Source organism: Rhamphochromis sp. 'chilingali' (genome assembly GCF_963969265.1).
Source record: "Rhamphochromis sp. 'chilingali' genome assembly, chromosome: 4".
Classification (NCBI taxonomy): Eukaryota; Metazoa; Chordata; class Actinopteri; order Cichliformes; family Cichlidae; genus Rhamphochromis; species Rhamphochromis sp. 'chilingali'.
Window position 1 is genome coordinate 7,962,215 of NC_137948.1, and position 4,620 is coordinate 7,966,834.

The 4,620-nt window shown below is 43.1% G+C and overlaps 1 long non-coding RNA gene across 1 annotated transcript; it reads right to left on the minus strand.

The window, feature by feature from the left end:
• Positions 1-240: 240 nt before the first annotated feature.
• LOC308395062 lies at positions 241-4,134 on the minus strand. Its single transcript, XR_013971330.1, has 2 exons — positions 3,403-4,134; positions 241-929 (listed from the first exon to the last, which is right to left on the minus strand). It is a non-coding gene; the product is annotated as an uncharacterized lncRNA (long non-coding RNA).
• Between the last annotated feature and the right edge of the window lie 486 nt (positions 4,135-4,620).

A 4,620-nucleotide genomic window follows, 5' to 3' on the forward strand; every position in this document is an offset into this window, starting at 1 on the left:
TGTGTGTGTGCGTGTGGATCACTCTTCATTGCACAAGCGTGTGCATGTGTATGTGTGTGCATCACTTCTCAGTGAATCAACATTCCCGTGTGTGTGTGTGTGTGTGTGTGTGTGTGTGTGTGTGTGTGTGTGTGTGTGTGTGTGTGTGTGTGTGTGTGTGTGTCATTTCTCACTCACTCAACGAGTGCACGTGTTCATGTGTGTATTTCACTTCATTCTGAATCTGTGTGTTTGGAGACGTGTGTGTGTGTGTGTGTGTGTGTGTGTGTGTGTGTGTGTGTGTGTGTGTGTGTGTGTGTGTGTGTGTGTGTGTTCATCACTTTCCTGTTCTGGTGTTCTGGGTAAACCACGGCCTGAAGCATGCCCTGGGGTCCTGCCCCCCCTCCTTTTCAGTTTGATTGCGACCATTGCTGCTGCTGCTGCTCAAAATTCAGTCCGTCCTGGTTCTGACCCCAATTGGGGCAGTCCTTTCTCCAGGGTCGATGTTCACCGCAGGTGAAACCTGCATCTTCTTCTGTGTTTTTGTCCATTCTGAGGTGCCTTCTGACCTCAGTTACTCCTCCTGTCTCGGTCACGCCCTTTTTCGCCACCCGATCATCCGTGTTGGTCCATCACTGTCCTGCACAGTGTGAATGCAAAGTTATCAAGGTCAGCATTCTTTCGCTCGGCCTTACTTTTCATTCGGGCTTGGCGGGCGTCTTGTCACAGCTCTGTCAGCTGACGCAGTCTGGGAATTTTTCCCCCGTGTAGTGAAACGGGCCTTAGGTTTAGTGCTCTCCGTCTCGGCTGCATGAGATCACATTCCTGCAGGTCTGTTGACATTCTCAGGTCGTTGTTGTGGGTCCAGCTGTTGCAGCATTTGGTCAGTGTCACGTATGGGGGAGAGCAGGAGTCCAGTCAGCCTCGGCTTTCAGGGCCGGCAAAGCAGCCTGTAATTAAATATGTATAGAAAAAACAAAACAAAACAAAAACAAACAAAAAAACAAAAAACAAAAACAAACGAACAGGAAAATGATGTTGTGTTGGCTGTGTTATTCAGAGGGGAGACAATGGGGCCAGGCCCTGTGTCAGCCTTCTCTCCCCCTTTTTTTGTTTTTTGTCTCCCGATATAATCAACTCCTAACCCACCAAGTTGACAGGACAACACCGGTATATGTTAAAATTCTTAAGATCATGTTTAAAAGCCCAAAAAGGAACTTTCTTTCATTCAGTAATCACTTTTATTAATCAATCAACAGAAAACATGTCACAATTTGAATCTTTTAACCACTAAATTTGTTGTGTCTTGCCTGGTTGGTTAGACCAGTGTTCCTTTTTTTTTTTTTTTTAGTTAAATTGTTGTCCTGCAACCCAGAGGGTTTCTTTGTCAGTAATGTATAGACTTCATCATTTAAGTATGTTAATTTTTCTTTAACCTTGCTGGAAAATCTTCACGTGTTCATGAGTGTAAGCTGTTTCTTCATTGCGTGTATGTGCATTTGTATAAAAGCAGGTTAATTTTATCTTTTCTCAAACTAGGCGTTACCTTAAAAGGAGCCTTTCTCTCAGATTTCTCTGCTTGTGTGTGTTTTTGTTTCACCTTTTTGTTGTGATGCTCCGGACGCCTTCCCAACCTCCACAAGTCCGTTGGCCCCAATTTTATGTGTTAAAACTTCTCTTAATTTCTCCTCTAATTCTCTCCTCGCTGCTGTCTTTTTCACAGCTGCTGATTCGTGCTGGGTGTGGTTCCCATTACCTATAATTTTGCTTCGGCCGCTGTGCTTGTGGGGGCAGTTGGTCCAGGTCCGCAGCTTCCTGTATTAACACACTAAGAGATTTATTTTAATTTCATTTTCATCACTTTTAAACCGATAAGCAGGCAACACGCCTACCTTGACAGCGTAAACTGTACGCCAGTCTCCCAACACATTCCTCTCTCTACTCCTCCATAATTCTCCACTGCACACCTCTTACTATCTCTCCTTTTTATTTTTATTACACCACAGAGTAATACACCCAATTATGCCCGTCTATCTCCATGTGGCTCCAAATTCCCTCTTTATTTTAATTTCACACTCGTCAGGGGACAGGCACACAACAATTTCAACCACTGAAACGAGGAATTCAACCTTTTTATATTTCTTTACTAATCTAGACTCAACGTTTGTTCGCAAAATGTGTCTTGTTCTAGTCCGGAAATAAATGTGAACCCGTGATTACACGGCCGTTCCAGTGTTATTTCCGTGGCTATGCGGGGGCCCTCACCTCCCCAAGTCACCACCTCAGCACCCGGACGACGCCGGTCCTGGCCACGCGTCCACGGACAGGAGGGTCGCTACTCCATAGGCAAATGTTCCACAGGTACACTAGGCATCAACCTTTGATCCTAAAATGTGTATTTGCTCTAATGTCCTCCTAATCAAACACATCAACCGTCACTGTCACTGTGTTCACGCTTCACACTCCACACAAAAAAACACACTCAGAGCGCGCCTCACTCACACTCTCACTCAGTGCGCGCTTTACCCACAAGACAGCACCCAGAGCGCGCCTCGCAGCTTCACACACACTCTCTCACCCAGAGCGCGCTTTCACACTCACCCACAACACTTTTCCTCAGCGGGAATTTTACACAGAAACCTCTGAGCTCAACTATTAGATCTTCTTAAAGCACACTGCACCATAGACCAAAATACCCCTTTCTCTGCGCTTATGACCGCCACCACGGGGCAAAGTCGCATCATAAAAGTGATGCTTGCATCCCCGAAGTTATACCTGACATCATAAACCAGGTGTTGCTATGTACTAAATTTTTACTTTGTATTATGACCGCAACCCTTTATACTCGACTGACGCCACAAACCACCGTCAAAACCTCTATCAAATGTACTAAAACTAGCACCAACCACTACTGCACTTCACGGCCGCACCACCGGAACACGCCGTATCATAAACCAAACCTACGGACGTGTTTCGCTCTCGCGTTGCCAGCGTTCAACTGCACCGTGAAGCCAGCATCTGCTTTTCCTTAAATCAACTTCTATTTCATAGCCGGCAAAAGCCAGGACGTCACTGACACCATAAACAAAATAAACAAACCTCGACTTCAATGTACTGGACTAATGGCCGCGTCTTCAGAATAAATTCTAATGTATTATTGCTACAGAAGCCAGTATTAGACAAAATTAAATGTGGAAGGTAAAGTGGCTGCAACTAGTCCAACGTAGTATGTTATTAGTATCTCGGTAGAAGCAGTTTATTTAACACACTGGAATTCAGCCTCAACTTATGTTGTTAGTATCTTGCGCCAAAAACCAGACACCGACAAATTTACTGTGAAAATACATGTGACTCAGCGAACAGATTAATTTGGAAAGCCCAATATGCACATTTGGTATTTATAATACAACAGGCTGTGCTTACCTTTTTATTTTTGGACCGGTCCTCTGTTCACCTCGCCTCACGATCTCACCAAAGGTCAAATCTGCACCTCCTCAGCACACCAAAGATCCGGGTCACACGGCACCAAGTTGTTGAAATCTCCCAATTCTTTGAATCTTTGGGCTGAAGGAAGGACAATACTCGGTGTATAAATGCTCAATCAACAATCATTTATTTCCATACAATTCAACAATAAGAGCATTACAACGTCCGGACGGGAGAGATGCTACCAGAGGGTCAGGCACATGTCTCAAAATGGTGACGGGTTGCTCAGCTTTTTATAGTCTCTAGTGGCCCCCAGCTAGTCGTAAAAGCCAAAACATCACATTTTTTCTCTGTTACAGCGCCTAAGTTATGACCTCGGCAGTTGTTTCTCTGCTTTCTGTAAGGTGGGGGTGTGGAATGTGGTCTATCTATCTCCCCTGTCTTTAGACACAGAGTCTCCTGCTTACAACCTTCTCTTCATGATTCAACACTTAAGCATGTCAAGAAAACAGTGTAACACATTCCCAGCAGATCAAGGATACAGAGTGATGCACATTTATCTAATGAACTAATATGTGAATATGTTCTGTTAACTCAAAAGTATAATGAGAACTAAACTACATACAGCTCACACACTCTATATTAAAGGGTATAATGTGATCTACAGCAGTATTCTAATTCAACTACTTTGATTACATATATAAGGTAACATATAATAACAGAATAATCTAATAACAAAAACAGCAATAATGAGCATCAGTGTAAACAACAGGAGAGATAGCGATAGAGGCGAGTGAAAGTTGCTCACAAGGGAAACTCAATGACTGAATAAACAGGAGGTATGGCAAGAGATGAGATAACAGCTGGGCGATGATGTGGATGGGTGTGTGCATATGTACTTACGCATCAGATCATATGTCTAGTTCACTTTTGGTTTAACTATCCATTGCTAGATGCCTATAGTTTTCATTTTACATATTTGAGTCTTACTTAATATTACTGTATACAAAACTGGTTTATTATACAAATCTAATTTTAAAAAATAAAGGTAAAATCTTAAAGAACCATATTTTGGGTAGTTTATAATTCTCTCTTTTTTATATAAATGCAAGCCTTTAACTCTCAATGGTAGGTGGTGATGTGTGGGCATTGCGGAATATTTTTCATACTTTGCAGGAGCAAAGATCGTTATCTTTCATCTGATGCGAATAGAGC